This window comes from Manis pentadactyla, chromosome 10 (assembly GCF_030020395.1).
Source record: "Manis pentadactyla isolate mManPen7 chromosome 10, mManPen7.hap1, whole genome shotgun sequence".
Lineage (NCBI taxonomy): Eukaryota > Metazoa > Chordata > Mammalia > Pholidota > Manidae > Manis > Manis pentadactyla.
This window is the reverse complement of record NC_080028.1, coordinates 61,664,836-61,683,472: the sequence shown is the minus strand read 5'-3', so window position 1 is coordinate 61,683,472 and position 18,637 is coordinate 61,664,836. Positions and strand designations below refer to the sequence as shown.

The following is an 18,637-nucleotide window of genomic DNA, read 5'->3' as shown; positions in this document are numbered from 1 at the left end:
TCCTTGGAACAGCCCCTCCTCCTGGAAGGTCCGGCCCCCACCACCAGGATTGCTGTGATTCGGGAGGTCCTCCCCGTGCTCCCCACTGAGTGCTGCTCAGGCCTGCCAGTCCACACGCAGGTGCCACTGCTACATTTCAGGGCCAAAGGAGCAGGTGCAACAGGGGTAACCACAGGAAACCCAGCCAGCCCTACATCTGACTGGACAGCCTCACCAGGGACTGACACCTGAGGGCCACAGCATGCCTCCTGCCTCCCTGTCCCCTGTACCCCCAAGCCACTCTGGCCCTCCACTGAGCCTGCTGCCAGTTAGAGTCCCCCAGCTCAGTGCAGGGCCAGAGATTGGGTTCTGCACCCAGCCTGACCTGCAGCTTCACCTCCCTGGACCTGCTGTCCAGGCCCTCCTGCTGCCAGCAGGGTACAGGGCCTGGGGGACTCCTCCATGCCTGGAGCATCTCCCCAGCCCCCTAACCCTCCATCGATCCCATAAGACTCTGACTTAACCTCAGAAGCCACTAGCCAGAGGTCCCCTACCTTCCACATCTCCCCCTCACCCTGGAGGACACTCATCATTTGTTCCCAAGCACTTGATCACCCACTATCAGGCAATTCATGCTTTCCATGGGCACCAAGTGCTGTGGTCACGCTGTCCTCTAACCCTCTCAGCAATGTGTCAAAGGTGCTGTAATAGGGAGGCATGTAAGCCAAAAAAAAAAAAAAAAAGAGGAAATAAAATCACACTAAAGAATGAACAACAATTAATTACTAAGCAGTGCAAATTAAATCAACTACCCCCAAAGTCAATCAAGGGATAGACAGAGAGTACAGACTGTGATACCTAATATATAAACAAAATGCAGAAGGAAGAAAAAGGAAAAAAAAAACCTTTAGATTGTATTTGTAAGGGCAAACTAAGTGAGTTAAGTTAGACTGTTAGATAGTAAGGAAGTTACCCTTGAACCTTTGTGAACCACCAATCTAAAGCCTGCAATGGCAATAAGTACATAACTATCGATAATCACCCTAAGATAAATAGTCTGAATGCATCAATCAAAAAACATAGAATCACTGAGTGGATAAAAAAACAAGACCTGTCTATATACTGCCTATAAGAGACTCACTTCAAATTCAAAGACATACACAGACTAAAAGTGAAGGGATGGAAAAAGGTATTTTATGCAACTAATAGGGAGAAAAAAGCAGGTGTTGCAGTACTTGTATCAGACAAAATAGACTTCAAAACAAAGAAAGTCACAAGAGACAAAGAAGGACATTACATAATGATAAAGGGGTCAGTCCAACAATAGGATATAACCATTATAAATATCTATGCATACAACACAGGAACACCTACATATGTGAAACAAACATGAATAGAATTGAACGGGGAAATAGAATGCAGTGCATTCATTTTAGATGACTTCAACACACCACTCACTCCAAAGGACAGATCACCCACACAGAAAATAACTAAGGATACAGAGGCACTGAACAACACATTAGAACAGATGGAACTAACAGACAACTAAAGAACACTCTACCCAAAAGCAGCAGGATACACATCCTTCTCAAGTGAACACGGAACATTTTCAGGAATAGATCATATACTAGGCCACAAAAACAGCCACAGTAAATTCAAAAAGACTGAAATTCTACCAACAAGCTTCTCAGACCACAAAGGTATGACACTAGAAATAAATTACGCAAAGAAAATGAAAAAGCCCACAAACACATGGAGGCTTAACCACATGCTCTTAAATAACCAATGGATCAATGAACAAATAAAAACAGAGATCAAGGAATATATCGAAACAAATTACAACAATAACTTAACACTGCAAAATCTGTGGGATGCAACGAAGGCCGTGCTATGGGGGAGGTATACTGCAATACAGGCCTACCTTAGGAAAGAAAAACAATCCCATATGAACAGTCTAAACTCACAATTAACTAAACTAGAAAAAGAAGAACAAATGAGGCCCAAAGTCAATAGATGGAGGAACATAATAAAGATTAGGGCAGAAATAAATAATATCGAGAAGAATAAAACAGTAGGAAGAATCAATGAAATCAGGACCTGGTTTTTTGAGAAATAAACAAAATAGATAAACCCCTAGCCAGACATATCGAGAAAAAGAAAGAGTCTACACACATAAACAGAATCAGAAATGAGAAGAGAAAAATCACTACGGACACCATTCAAATACAAAGAATTATGAGAAAATACTATGAAAAATTATATGCTAACCAACTAGCTAACCTAGAAGACAGATAACTTTCTAGAAAAATACAACCTTCTAAGACTGACACAGGAAGAAAGAGAAAATCTGAACAGACCAATTACTAGCAACAAAATTGAACTGATAATCAAAAAACTACTTAAGAACAAAATCCCTGGACCAGATAGATGGCTTCACTACTGAATTTTATCAAACATTTGGTGAAGAATTAATACCCATCCTGCTTAAAGTTTTCCAAAAAATAAAAGAGGAAGAAATACTTCCAAACTCATTCTGAGGCCAGCATCACTATAATACCAAAACAAGGCAAAGACACCACAAAAAAGAAAATTATAGACCAATATACCTTATGAACATAGAGGCAAAAATACTCAACAAAATATTCGCAAACTGAATTCAAAAAACATCAAAAAGATCATCCATCATTAACAAGAGGGATTTATCCCAAGGATGCAATGATGGTACAACATTTGGAAATTTATCAACATCATCTACCATGTCAACAAAAAGTAGGACAAAAACCACATAAGCATCTCCACAGAAGCAGAAAAAGCATGACAAGTCAGCATCCATTCATGATAAAAACGATCAACAAAATGGGTATAGAGAGCAAGTACCTCAACAAAATAAAGGCCATATATGACAAACCCACAGCCAACATCATACTTAACAGCGAGAAGCTGAAAGCTCTTCACCTAAGATCCAGAAAAAGACAAGGATGCCCACTCTCCCCACTTCTATTTAACATAGTTCTGGAGGTTATAACCATGGCAAACAGACAACACAAAGAAATAAAAGGCACCCATATTGGTAAAGAAGAAGTTAAACTATCATTGTTTGCAGATGATATGATATTGTACATAAAAAACCCTAAAGAATCCACTCCAAAATTACTACATCTAGTAACTGAATTCAGCAAAGTTGCAGGATACAAAGTTAATACACAGAAATTTGTTGCATTCTTATACACTAATGATGAATTAGCAGAAAGAGAAATCAGGAAAATAATTCCATTCACAATTGCATCAAAACCAATAAAATACCTAGGAATAAACCTCACCAAGGAGGTGAAAGACCAATAGCATGAAAAGTACTAGACACTCATGAGAGAAATTAAAGAAGATACCAATAAATAGAAACACATCCCGTGCTCATGGATAGGAAGAATTAATATTGTCAAATTGGCCATCCTGCCTAAAGCAATCTACAGATCCAATGCAATCCTTATCAAAATACCAACAGCATTCTTCAACGAACTAGAGCAAATAGTTGTAAAATTCATATGCACCCACAGAAGACCCCCAAAAGCAAAAGCAATCCTGAAAAGGAATAATTAAGCTGGGGGGATTACGCTCCCCAACTTCAAGCTCTACTACAAAGCCACAGTAATCAAGATAATCTGTTACTGGCACAATAACAGACCCATAGACCAATGGAACAGACTAGAGAACACTAGTATAAACCCAAGCGTATATGGTCAATTAATAGACGATAAAGGAGCCATGGACATACAATGGGGAAACGACAGCCTCTTTAACAACTGGTGTTGCCAAAATTGGACAGCTACATGCAAGGGAATGAATCTGGATTATTCTCTAATGCCATACACAAAAGTGAACTCGAAATGGATCAAAGACCTGAATGTAAGTCATGAAACCATAAAACTCTTAGAAAAAACATAGGCAAATATCTTCTGAATATAAACATGAGCAACTTTTTTCTGAATGCATCTCCTCAGGCAAGGGAAACAGAAGCAAAAATGAACACATGGGAATACATCAGCTAAAAAGCTTCTGTACAGCAAAGGACACCATCAGCAGAACAAAAAGGCATCCAACAGTATCAGAGAATATCTGTAAATGACATACACAACAAGGGGTTAACATCTAAAATATATAAAGAATTCTCACACCTCAACATCCAAAAAGCAAATAACCCAATTAAAAAATGGGTGAAAAATATGAACAGACACTTCTCCAAAGAAGAAATTCAGATGGCTAACAGACACATGAAAAGATGCTCCACATTGCTAATTATCATGGAAATGCAAATTAAAACCACAATAAGATATCATCTCACACCAGTTAGGATGGCCAACATTGAAAAGACTAAGAACAACAAATGCTGGTGAAGATGCAGAGAAAGGGGAACCCTCCTACTCTGCTGGTAGGAATGTAAACTAGTTCAACCATTGTGGAAAGCAATATGGAGGTTCCTCAAAAAACTAAAAATAGAAATACCATTTGTCCCGGGAATTCCACTCCTAGGAATTTACCCTAAGAAAACAAAATCACAATTTCAAAAAGACATATGCACCCCTGTGTTTATCACAGCACGTTTTATAATAGCCAAGACATGGAAGCAACCTAAGTGTCCATCAGTAGATGAATGGATAAAGAAGATGTGGTACATATACACAATGGAATACTATTCGGCCGTAACAAAGAAACAAATCCTACCATTTGCAACAGCATGGATGGATCTGGAGGGTATTATGCTCAGTGAAATAAGCCAGGCGGAGAAAGACAAGTGCCAAATGATTTCCCTCATTTATTTATGTAGTATAACAAAGAAGCAAAACTGAAGGAACATAACAGCAGCATACTCAGAGACTCCAAGAAGGGACTAGCGGTTACCAAAGGGGAGTGGTTGGGGAGGGGGTTGTGGAGGGAGGGAGTAGGGGATTGAGGAGTATTATGATTAGTACACATGGTGTTGGGGGGACCATGGGAAAGATAATGTAGCACAGAGAAGACAAGTAGTGACTCTGTGGCATCTTACTAAACTGATGGGACAGTGACTCCAATGGGGCACTGGGGGGGACTCAATAATATGGGTGAATGTAATAAACACATTGTTTTACATGTGAAACCTTCATAAGAGTGTGCATCAATAATATCTTAATTTTTAAAATTGTATAAAAAAAAGAAATACTACTATGGTGATAGAAGGAAGTTTTTTGAACTATGTCTCAAAAAGAATACAAAAATCCTTCTTTCCCTTGCCACCTTCACAGGCTATGCATCATGCCAACACTTCCTGTGGTGGCAGGGGTAAGTCCTACCTGGGGACTCTATCCACCCTGACTGCTTCAGTTCAATACAATGAAAAGCAATGAAAATTTCAACATGTGACACAAAAGCTTTGTGCGTTATAACAAGGAGAATGTATTTTATCCTACACACAATGGAAAACCACTGAAGAATTTCAAGCAGAAAGTGAGGTAGTCAGGACTTCATTTTGAATACATCCATCTGCAGGCTAAATTTTAGTGGGAATTTAGTTCAGAGGAAGGGAAATCAGTTAGAGACTAGAGATGAGTTTCAGGGTCCAGACTGAAAAGTTTGCCCAGAGGAGGAAGAAGTAAAGAAAATATGGATGGTTGGAGCATAGGAGACAAACTGAAGTAGGTAACACCTATCTTCTTAAATTTCCATTGTAACATAAGCAAATCTGGAGAAAGAGGGACTGGAGGAAAATAGCAGGACTGTTTCCTGAGGAAGTACCTAAGAAAGGTAGTGGGATGATTAAGTAGGCTGCACTGAATGCTCAGCAGATGCTGGAGAGTAACATGCTGCTGTTTTCCTAGTTGTGCTCAGCAGTCCAAAGGTTATATGGTTCAAATGACTCAGGGTCAGAGGGTAAGGGCACAAGGAAGTTAAACAATACTGGCAAGATGGGGTTTTAACTGACGTATCATCAGGTTTGGTCAGGAAAGAAGTACAGAAAGAATCAGGCTGACAAAATGAGAGAAAACGGAGGCCTCGAAAAGACTGAAGAACAAGCTCAGTACGAGTGAGACTGAAACAGCTGAACAACAGGCAGTGTAGTCTGTCTTCCAACATAGGAGTATTTTAATGTCAAGTGTTTTCAATCTCTGACTCCTCTCCCTGAACCACAAGCTCCTAGGCAAAAGGAAAGGCAAGATACTAGATACTCTGCATTTATAACCACCAGATTAATATCTGGAGACCACATCTGAGATAAGTAAGACCTAATAATATGGACTAATACCATAAATGCTTGATGAGAAACCATGTGATCTCATCATTTTACCCCACCCGAGCTGTTAACTCAGCAAAAACACAGACGTACTATGCTTACTCAGGTACACAACAGAGGGAGGTAACAAGGGTACATTCAAGAAAAAAGGAAGCTGCTGTTTTGGAAGATCAATATTCCAACAAGTCTGCTGAATATTTTTAATAAGTTAACACTGTCTTAGCCTCTTACAGCCATTTATCCTCATTCTCTGAGGGTGGGAAGTGACAGCAAATTGGGAGGCAAAATTATTGCATTCAAGAAAATATTAAAATTGCTTGCTTAAAAAATATAAACTGGAGTCCACCCAAAGATGGTGGCATAAATAGGGTAGCAGAAATCTCCTCCCCAAACCATACATATTTTGAAAATATAGCAAATACAACTGTTCCTAAAAGAGCGACCAGATACAGTACACCAACCAGGCTACATCTGCAAGAACCCAATATCTCACAGAAAAGGGTAAGATGTGGAGCCATGAATCAGTGGGACCTGAGCACTCCCCCCACCAGAGTTCGCCGGCGGGAGGAAAAGAATCAGAGTGGGGAGGGAGTGGAAGCACAGGACTGCTAAATAACCAGCCCTAGTAATCTGCACAGACACACATCACATGGTGCCCTGGATATTAGAGGAGTGGAAAAGCAGAATCCCAGACTAAGACTGTGAACAGGTTCCCAAAGCCGGCTGCCCTGGGACAAAAGAAAAGTAGATGCTTTAAAAGTCTTAAAGGGACAAGGGTTTAACACGTGGACAAAACCATCCTCTTGGCACACTCAGCCCAGCAGGATGGGAAATTTAAGGAACTTCTGGTGCCTTATATCCCTGGGTGGCAACACGACTCCAAGGCCTCTCATAGCAACAGGCAGCCTGCTGTTCCTTCTTCGCCACCAGCACCTGCAAGCAAGCTGGTTGACCCCGCCATTGCTGCAGACCAGCCAGAGAGGAGCCCCGCCTACAGCAACCACACAGGTTAACACAGAGGCTTCTTCTTGTGCGTGGCTAAACAGCACAGACCCAGAGGCTGTTCTCTGCAAGCAGTGGACTAGCACAGACAGTGGACAGGCGGCAGAGTCCAGAAAGCATGAAGGGGCTTTGTTTTCACAGCAGAACATGCACTGCTCACCAGCGAACCCCCCCAAGGAATTAGGCCATCCCAAGGGCCGCCCAGCGCACGGCAGCTCAGGGGATTACCCCAGAGGCTGCTCCCTGCACTGGGTTGACTGGCACAGACAGAGGAGACGAGCACAGAGTCTGGGAGGCATGAAGGGGCTCAGTTATCAAGGCACAACACACGCTGCTCACCTGCAACCCCACCAGTGCCCAAGTGTATCCCGAGGGATACACTGCCAACAAAAGTTGAGGGGATTAATGCAGAGGCTGCTCCCTGTGTGCAGTTGACCGGCAATAACAGATGAGATGGGCACAAAGAACAGGAGGTACGAAGGGGTCTTGTCCTTGCGCAGACACACATGCTGCTGGCTTGCAACCTCCACCAGTGCCCTAGGCCATCATGTGGGCCATCCCACTCTCAGCAGCCCAGGGTGTTAACCCAGAAACTGCTCCCTGTGTGCGGTTAACCAGCACAAACAGCGGAGATAGGCAAGGCGACTGGCAAACAGGAAGGGACTTTGTTCTCCCAGCTAACACACAGACGACTTGCCGGTGACCACTCCCATCACCAAGAAAAGGCAGAAGAACCTTGTTTAATCTAAAATCCCTCAAACACCAGAAAGAGGGTTTGGTGAGACTGAAATCACCAATCTTCTTGAAAAAGAATTCAAAATAAAAGTCATAAGCATGCTGACAGAGATACAAAGAAATATTCAAGAGCTAAGGGATGAATTAAGGAAAGAGATAACAGAAAAGAAACAATGGAAGGATTTGAGAGCACACTGAATGTGGTGAAAAAGACTGCTTATGGAATAGAAATCAGAGAACAGGAATACAGAGAAGCTGATGCACAGAGAGAAGAAAGGATCTCTAGGAATGAAAGAACATTCAGACAACTGCGGAACCAATCCGAACAGAACAACATTCGCATTAGAGGGGTACCAGAAGAAGAAGAGAGAGAAAAAGTGATAGAAAGTGTCTTTGAAGAAATTATTGCTGAAAACTTCCCCAACCTGAGGAAGGAAATAGTCTCTCAGGCCATAGAAGCCCACAGATCTCCCAACACAAGGGATTCAAGCAAGACAACATGAAGACATATAATGATTAAAATGGAAAGATCAAAGACAAGGAGAGAGTATTAAAAGCAGCCAGAGAGAGAAAAAAGATCACCTACAAAGAAAAACCTATCAGACTATCATCAGACTTCTCAGCAGAAACCTTACAGGCCAGAGGGAATTGCATGATATATTCAATGCAATGAAACAGAAGGGCCTCAAACCAAGAATACTCTACCCAGCAATATGATCACTTAAATTTGAAGGAGGCATTAAACAATTACCAGATAAGCAAAAGTTGAGGGAATTTACATTGCACAAACGATCTCCACGGTGAATTTTAAAGGGACTGCTCCAGATGGAAGTATACCTTAGGCTAAATAGCTGTCCTCAGAGGAAATAAAACAACAGCAAAGGAAGTAGACCAATTAAATACTAATTGCAAAATAAAGTCAGCTATCCACAAAGTCAGTCAAGCAAAACACAAAGAGTACAGAATAAAGCACCTAACATATAAAGAGTAGAGGAGGAAGAAAAAGAAGGGAGAGAAATAAAGAATCATCAGACAGTGTTTATAACAGCGTAATAAGTGAGTTAGATGGTTAGACAGTAAAGAAGCTGCCCTTGAACCTTTGGCAGCCATGAATCCAAAGCCTGCAATGGCAGTAAGTACATATCTATCAATAATCACTCTAAATGTAAATGGACTCAATCAATCAATCAAAAGACACAGAGTTACAGAATGAATAAAAAAGCAAGACTAATCTATATGCTGCCTAAAAGAGACTCACTTCAAACCGAAAGACATAACACAGACTAAAAGAGAAGGGATGGAAAAAGTTATTTCATCCAAACTACAGGGAGAAAAAAGCAGGTGTTGCACTACTTGTATCAGACAAAACAGACATCAAAACAGAGAAAGTAACAAGAGATAAAGGACATTACATAATGATAAAGGGGTCAATCCAACAAGAGGATAGAACCATTACAAATATTTATGCACCCAACACAGAAGCACCTGCATATGCGCAAAAAATACTAACAGAATTAAAGGAGGAAATAGAATGCAATGGGTCCATTTTAGTAGACTTCAACACACCACTCACTCCAAAGGACAGATCAACCAGACAGAAAATAAAGTAAAAACACAGAAGCACAGAACAACACATTAGAACAGATGGACCTAACAGACATTTATAGAACATTCCACCCAAAAGCAGCAGGATACACATTCTTCTCAAGTGCACATGGAACATTTTCCATACTAGGCAACAAAAAGAGCCTCAGTAAATTTTAAAAGACTGAAATTCTACCAACCAACTTCTCAGACTACAAAGGTATAAAACTAGAAATAAATTGTACAAAGAAAACAAAAAGGCTCACAAACACATGGAAGCTAAATAAAATGCTACAAAATAATCAATGGATCACTGATGTAATTAAAACAGAGATCAAGCAATATTTGGAGACAAATGAAAACAAAAGCACAACACCCCAACTTCCGTGGGACGCAGCAAAGGCAATTCTAAGAGGGACGTATATAGCAATCTAGGCCTATTTAAAGAAGGAAGAACAATCCCAAATGAATAGTCTAAAGTCACAATTACTGAAATTGGAAAAAGAAGAACAAGTGAGGCACAAAGTCAGTGCAAGAAGAGGCATAATAAAGATCAGAGAAGAAGTTTAAAAAAATTTTAAAAAGAATAAAACAATAGAAAAAATTAATGAAACCAAGAGCTGGTTCTTTGAGAAAATAAACAAAACAGATAAACCCCTAGCCAGACTTATTAAGAAAAAAACAGTATCTACACTCATAAACAGAATCAGAAATGGGAAAGAAAAAATCACTACAGACACCATGGAAATACAAAGAATTATTAGAGAATACTATGAAAACCTATATGTTAACAAACTAGATAACCTAGAAGAAATGGACAACTTTCTAGAAAAATACAACCTTCCAAGACTGACCAAGAAAGAAACAGAAAATCTAAACAGACCAATTACCAGCAAAAAGTTGAATCGGTAATTGAAAAACTACCCAAGAACAAAACCCCTAGACCAGAGGGATTCACCCCTGAATTTTATCAGACATTTAGAGAAGACATAATACTCATGATCCTTAAAGTTTTCCAAAAAATAGAAGAGGATGGAATACTTCCAAACTCATTCTATGAAGCCAGCATCACTCTAATACCAAAACCAGGCAAAGACACAACAAAAAAAGAAAACTACAGACCAATATCCCTGATGAACATAGATGCAAAAATACTCAACAAAATATTAGCAAACTGAATTCAAAAATACATCAAGAGGATCATACACCATGATCAAGTGGGATTCATCTCAGGGATGCAAGGATGGTACAACATTCGAAAATCCATCAACATCATCCACCACATCAACAAAAAGAAAGACAAAAACCACATGATAATCTCCATGGATGCTGAAAAAGCATTTGACAAAATTCAACATTGATTCCTGATAAGAACTCTCAACAAAATGGGTATAGAGGGTAAGTACCTCAACATAATAAAGGCCATATATGACAAACCCACAGCCAACATTATACTTAACAGTGAGAAGCTGAAAGCATTTCCCTTAAGATCAGGAACAAGACAAGGATGCCCACTCTCTCTACTTTTTTTCAACACAGTAGTAGAGGTCCTAGCTACAGCAATCAGACAACACAAATAAATTAAAGGCATTCAGATTGGTCAAAGGAAGAAGTCAACCTGTCACTGTTTGCAGATGACATGATATTGTACATAAAAAACCCTAAAGAATCCACTCCAAAACTACTAGAACTAATATCTGAATTCAGCAAAGTTGCAGGGTACAAAATTAATACACAGAAATCTGTTGCATTCCTATACACAAATGATGAACTAGCAGAAAGAGAAATCAGGAAAACAATTCCATTCACAATTGTATCAAAAAGAATAAAATACCTAGGACTAACCCTAACCAAGGAAGTGAAAGACCAATACCCTGAAAACTACAAGACATTCTTGAGATAAATTAAAGAGGACACTAACAAATGGAAATTCATCCCATGCTCTTGGCTAGGAAGAATTAATATTGTCAAAATGGCCATCCTGCCTAAAGCAATCTACAGTTTCAATGCAATCCCTATCAAAATACTGACAACATTCTTCAACGAACTGCAGTAAATAGTTCTAAAATTCATAAGGAACCACAAAAAACCCCAAATAGCCAAAGCAATCCTGATAAGCAAGAATAAAGCAGGGGGGATCTCGCTTCCCAACTTCAAGCTCTACTACAGAAAGCCACAGTAATCAAGACAATTTGGTACTCTCACAAGAACAGACCCATAGACCAGTGGAACAGAATAGAGAGTCCAGATATTAACCCAAACATCTATGGTCAATTAATATACGATAAAGGAGCCATGGATATACAATGGGGAAATGACAGCCTCCTTAACAGCTGGTGTTGGCAAAACTGGAGAGCTACATGTAAGAGAATGAAACTGGATTACTGTCTAACTCCATACACAAAAGTAACTTGAAATGGATCAGAGACCTGAATGTAAGTCATGGACCCATAAAACTCTTAGAAAAAAACATAGGCATAAATATCTTGAATATAAACATGAGCTACTTCTTCATGAACATATCTCCCCAGGCAAGGGAAACAAAAGAAAAAATGAACAAGTGGGACTATATCAAACTATAAAGCTTCTGTCCAGCAAAGGACACCATCAGTAGAACAAAAAGGCATCCTACAGTATGGGAGAATGTATTCATAAATGACATACCTGATAAGGGGTTGACATTCAAAATATATACAAAGAGCTCATGCACCTGAACAAACAAAAAAGCAAATAATCCAATTTAAAAAATGGGTAGAGGATCTGAACAGATACTTCTCCAGAGAAGAAATTCAGATGGCCAACAGGGACATGAAAAGATGCTCCACATCACTAATCATCAGAGAAATGCAAATTAAAACCACAATGAGGTATCACCTCACACAAGCAGGATAACCACCATCCAAAAGACAAACAATGACAAATGTAGGCAAGGATGTGGAGAAAGGGGAACCCTCCTACACTGCTGGTGGGAATGTAAATTAGTTCAACCATTGTGGAAAGCAATATGGTGGTTTCTCAAAAAACTCAAAATAGAAATACCATTTGACACAGGATTTCCACTCCTAGGAATTTACCCTAAGAATGCAGGATCACAGATTCAAAAAGACATATGAACCCCTAAGTTTATCACAGCACTATTTACAATAGCAAAGAAATGGAAACAACCTAAGTGTTCATCAGTAGATGAATGGATAAAGAAGATGTGGTACATATACACAATGGAGTATTATTCAGCCAAAAGAAGAAAATAAATCCGACCATTTGCAACAACATGGATGGAGCTAGAGGTTATTATGCTCAGTGAAATAAGCCAGGCAGAGAAAGACAAGTATCAAATGATTTCACTCATCTGTGGAGTATAAGAACAAAGCAAAAATTGAAGGAACAAAACAGCAGCAGAATCACAGATCCCAAGAATGGACTAATAGTTACCAAAGGGGAAGGGACTGGGGATGAAGGGTGGGAAGGGAGGGATAAGGGGAATAGGGGGCATTACGATTAGCACACGTAATGTAGGGGTGGGCACGGGGAAGGCAGTATAGCACAGAGAAGAGAAGTAGTGACTCTACAGCTTCTTACTACGCTTAGGGACAGTGACTATAATGGGTATGTGGTGGGGACTTGATAATGGGGGGAATCTAGAAACCAGTGTTGCTCATGTAATTGTGTATTAATGATACCAAAATAAAAAAAAATTTATATATATAAACTGTAGGGTATTGTTTAAAGTGAACTTCAACTTACCTAGATCTGGCCATTAATATTCTTAGCCTCTGCTGCAGCATCAGGAGTTGAATCATACTTCAAAATACCATGTTTTCTTTGTTTGCTGACTTAACCTAGAAATAGTAAAAAGAAGTTGAGAAATTTCTAATCTCTTTTAAAGTAATAATTTTCCTTTTAAGACTTCTGGCTACACTGTTAGTTCAGTTAATTTATTTAAACAAATTCTGTAAGTCTAAAAATTTGATTAAAATTTAACACATAAGACCTATTTTTAAAATTAGTATGATATATACATGTTACCACTAACATGGCCTTTTCAAACTAAAACACAAAAATGTAATAGTTTAAGTTCTATGATGTCTGGCTATCCAGACCTTTATAAGTCATTGATTCTGGCTTCTCCACTATAGCTTTGATAGTGCACAACTCACTTTTCTATACTTAGCTCCTCAGCCATAAAAAGGGAGGCTAGACTAAATTGCCTCCAAGGCTACCTTCCAGCTTTAAAATCTCATTTTATCCAGTGCAGGCCTAATTCTCCATCTCTAGTCACTTTTCTTAAACCTCACTGTCACTCCTCCCAAAGAGTGGACTCTTTAGAATCTACCCTCTATGTCTTCCTTCCACAAGGTGCCCCAGAACGAAATCAGAGGGGTCAAAAGAAAAGAATTGGTGCGAACAAGCTTTCCAGACAATCACAGGATAATGATATAAATTACAGCAATAAATTACAACATAGAATTTCAAGAGATTTTAATATACTTTTTGGAAGTTTTCTGGCCCATTTATTCACTTGTACAAGGAAAAAATATTACAGCACATAAAAAAAATCAAACTCACTCAAAACATAGGCATCAACATCTACTGAACAGCTATATCAGACATTATGTTAGGGGTTTTGCAAATTATTTTAATCTATATTAACTAAAGTTAACAAATATGACTGATCAAAAAGAACACTTCCAAAACCATGAACCCACAAGCAATCAAAATTCTCACTTCTAGACTTCAAACCCAAACATAAAGCCAGCAGTTCAGCCAGTTGTTTGTGCCCTTGTAAGCTGCTGCTATACCCCAGGTGGGCAGCAACCCAATGCCTCTTCCTTAGCACAGCCTCTGTCCTCCAGAAGCTACACATACATTGTGCTTTGTCTCTGGCTTGTAAAACTGTCCAGCTAAATCTACCATAAACCATTTCTCTTATGTGCACATACATCCTCTGTCTGTCCATGTCTCTCTTCTAAGATATTTTAGCCAGATACTCAGGAAAATCTCTTTTCCTCTCTTTATTCATTCCACTTACAAGCATCTCACAACCCATTATGAAATGAGTTTAATCACAGTAAATATAATTAAGAGAAGTGAGAGTGATCTTTTATCTACGAAAGTCTTAAGTCTTGAAAGGAAACATTAAAGAGTCAGTGTACCCACCTATAAAGCTTTAGAAAATGGTAAGAGCCTCCATTAGAATCTCTGGAAACTTTCTATTCTATCCCATCTTCAGACATTTTATTTTTCCCATTTTTTTAATCTAGTAAAATAAATATGACATCTTTTAAGTGTATATTTCAGTAGTATTAATATATTCAATATTGTTGTGAACCAATATCTGTAACTTCCCTAGATCTTCCAAACTCTATACCTATTAACAACTCATTTCTCCTCCCCCCAAATCCCGGCAACTGCCATTCTATCTTTATGGGTTTGACTACTTGAGATACTTCATGTGAGTGAGATCAGATAGTACAATTGGCCCTTGAACAACATAGGTTTGACAACATGGGTTTGAACTACATGGGTCTATTTGTCTCTGGCTTGTAAAACTGTCCAGCTGACTCTACCATAAACCATTTCTCTTATGTGCACACACATCATCTATCTGTCCATGTCTTTCTTCTAAGAGATTTTAGCCAGATAACTCAGGAAAATCTTTGTGACAATTTGAAAAAAAAACATTTTTCTCTAGCTCATTTATATACTGTGAGAATACAGTATATAATACATACGACATATAAAAAAAGTGTTAATCTACTGTTTATGTTATGGATAAAGCCTCTGTTCAACATAAGCTCTTTCGTAGTTAAGTTTTGGGGGAGTCAAGTTATTCTCACATTTTTAACTGCACAAGAGCTTGCACACCTAACCCATGTTGCTCAAGAATCAGATTTATTTACCTTTCTGTGCCTGCCTTACTCACTTAGCATACTGTCTTCAAAGTTCACCTATGCTGTAACTTGTCAGGATTTCTTTTCTTTTAAAGGCTGAATAATATTCCACTGCACGTAAATACCAAATTTTGCTTATCCATTCACTGTTGATGGACATTTATCTACCTTTTGGCTATTGTAAATAATGCTACTTTGAACACAGATGTATAAATACCTCTTTGAGAACCTGCTTCTAATTCTTTTGGCTATAGACTCAAAGTGGTATTACTGATCATGTGGTAATTCTATTTTTTGAAGAACTACCATATTGTTTTCCACAGCAGCTGCACCATTTATGGTCCTACCACCATTGCACAGGGTGCCAATTTTTTCACATCCTCTCCAACACTTGTTTTCTGGGTTTTTTGGTATTAGCTATCCTAACGGGTGTGAGGTGATACCTCACTACATTTTATTTGCCATTTCTCTCATGATTAGTGATGTCAAGCATCTTTTCATGTGCTTATTAGCCATTTGTATATCTTCTTTGAAGAAATGTCTATTCAAGTCCTTGGCCCATTTTCTGAATTGGGTTGGTTTTTGTTGCGGGATTTTAGAAGTTCTTTTTATGTTCTGGGTATTGATACTATATCAAATATGATTTTTGAATATTTTCTCCCATTCCCTGGTTTACCTTTTCACTCTGACTTTTGATGTATAAACTTTATTTTTCATTAAGTCCAATTTGTCTATATGCTTTCTGTTGCCTGTGCTTTTGGTGTCATATCCAAGAAAGCATTGCCAAACCCAATGCCATGAATCTTTTATCCTATATTTTCTTCTAAGAATTTTGTTTTGTATCACTGATTAACACATTTGAGTTAATCACATTTGATTAACTCAAAACGATTTGAATTAATTTTTGTAAATGCTGTAAAGAAAAGGATCCAGTTTTATTCTTTTGCATGTGGATATCTAGTTTTTCCCAGCACCGTTTGTTGAAAAGACTGTCTTTTCCTCCTTTGAATGGTCTTGGCAACCTTGACAAAATTTATTTAACTATATATGTGTGAGTTTATTTCTGGGTTCTTTATTCTGATCCACTGGTCTATAAATCTGCCTTTATGTCAGTTCCACACAGTTTTGATTACTGTAGCTTTGTATTAACTTGACATCAGGAAGTGTGAGTCATCCACTTTGTTCTTTTTCAAGACTGTTGTCTCTTTGAATAGTACTGACATTTTAACATTACATCTTCTAATCTATGAACACGTGATGTGTTATTTATGTCTTCTTTAATTCCCTTCAGCAATGTTTTAGTTTCCACTGTATCTTTCACCTCTTTAATTCCTAAGTATTTTATTCTTTTCTGATGCTACTGTAAATGAAATTTTTTATAATTTCCTTTGCAGATAACTCATTATTCATGTGATAAACTTTTGTGTTGACTCTGTATCCTACTGCTTTGCTTAATTCATTTATTAGTTCTATATTTCTTGTGTGTAAAATCTTTAGGGTTTTCTACATATACAACCATATTATCTGCAAACAGATTCTTTTACTTCATCCTTTCCAGCACAGATGCCCTGTTTCTTTTGCTGAACTAACAGCTCTGGCTAGGACCTCTAGTACTATGTTGAATAAAAATGGTGAAAGCAGGTACTCTTGCCTTGTTCCTGATCTTAGAGGAAAAACTTTCAGTCGTTCACTATTGAGTATGACATTCACTATGGGTTTTTCATGTGTGGCTTTTATTGTGTTGAGGTAGTCTCCTTCTACTCCTAGTTTTTTAGTGTTTTATGGTGAAATTATGTTGAATTTTCCAAATGTTTTTTTCTGCATCAACTGAGATGGTCATGTGGTTTTTAATCCTCCATTTTGTTACAGGTATACCTCTTATTGTGCGTCACTTTATTGCACTTTTTTTTTTTAAAACAAATTGAAGATTTGGGGCAACCCTGCAAAGAGCAAGTCTATGGGTGCCATGTTTCCAACAGCATTTGCTCACTTCACACCTGTTACATTTTGGTAATTTTGCAGTATTTCAAACTTTTTCGTTGTATTTGTTATGGTGATCTGTGATCAGTGATCTTTGATATTACTACTGGAATTGTTTTTAGGTGCCACAAACCACACCCATCTATAGTGAACTTAATAAATGTATGTGTTCTGACCGCTCCACTCCACCACCATCTCTCTCCCTCTCCCCAGGCCTATTCCTTAAGATACAACAATATTGAAATTAGGTCAATTAATAACCTCACAATGGCCTCCAACTGTACAAGCAAAAGGAAGAGTCATTCAATGCAGCAAACTTCATTGTCTTATTTTAAGAACTTGCCACAGCCACCCCAACCTTCAGCAATTACCATCCTGATCAGTCAGCTGCCATCACCACTGAGGCAACACCCTCCACAAGCAAAAGGATGATGACTCACTGAAAGCTCCAGTAATGATCAGATTTTTTTAGCAACAAAGTTTTTTTGATTAAGTTATGTACTTAAAAAAAAAAGACATAATGCTATTGTACATTTAATAGACTACAGTGTAGTATACATATAACTTTTATATGCACTGGGAAACCAAAAAATTCATTTGGCATCATTGCTATATTTGCTTTACTGCAATGATCTGGGACCAACCCTGCACACTCTCAGGTATGCCTGTAATGTGATGTGTTACACTGACTGATTTTTCTATGTTGTACCATCCTTGTATTCCAAGAACAAATCATACTTTTTCATGGTGTATAATCCTTTAAATATGTAGCTGGATTTGGTTTGCTAGTATTTTGGTGAGGATTTTTGAATCAATAATAATAAGGGCTATTGATCTGTAGTTTTCTTATAGTGTCTCTGTCTGACTTTGGTATCAGGGTAATGTTGGCCTCACAAAATGAATTAGGAGGTGTTTCCTCCTCAAGCTTTTTTTGGTTAAAGTTTGAGAAGGGTTGATACTAGTTCTTCTTTAAATGTTTGATAGAATTCAGCAATGTAGCCAAGCCTTTTCTTGTCAGGAGATTTTTTGATTACTGACTCAATCTCCTTACTAGCTACAGGTCTATCCAGATACCCTAGCACTTTGTGATTTAGTCTTGGTAGAGTCTGTTTTTAAGGATTTGTCCATTTCATCTAGAGTGTCCAATTTGTTGGCACACACTTGTTCATAAGTAGTCTCTTACAATCTTTTTTATTTTGGTATA

The 18,637-nt window shown here is 38.4% G+C and overlaps 1 protein-coding gene across 5 annotated transcripts in view; it reads right to left on the bottom strand.

Moving 5' to 3' along the window:
- FRS2 (fibroblast growth factor receptor substrate 2) overlaps positions 1–18,637 on the bottom strand; it is a 162,260-nt gene that overhangs the window by 30,451 nt on the left and 113,172 nt on the right. For 4 of the 5 annotated variants that reach the window (XM_036920951.2, XM_057486858.1, XM_057486860.1 and 1 more), the window contains one exon: positions 13,307–13,401. The gene's annotated coding sequence lies outside the window, so the exon portion shown is untranslated. Of the gene's footprint in view, positions 1–13,306; positions 13,402–14,719; positions 15,893–18,637 lie in introns of those variants that run through there. The other variant, XM_036920953.2, reaches the window with a different exon arrangement.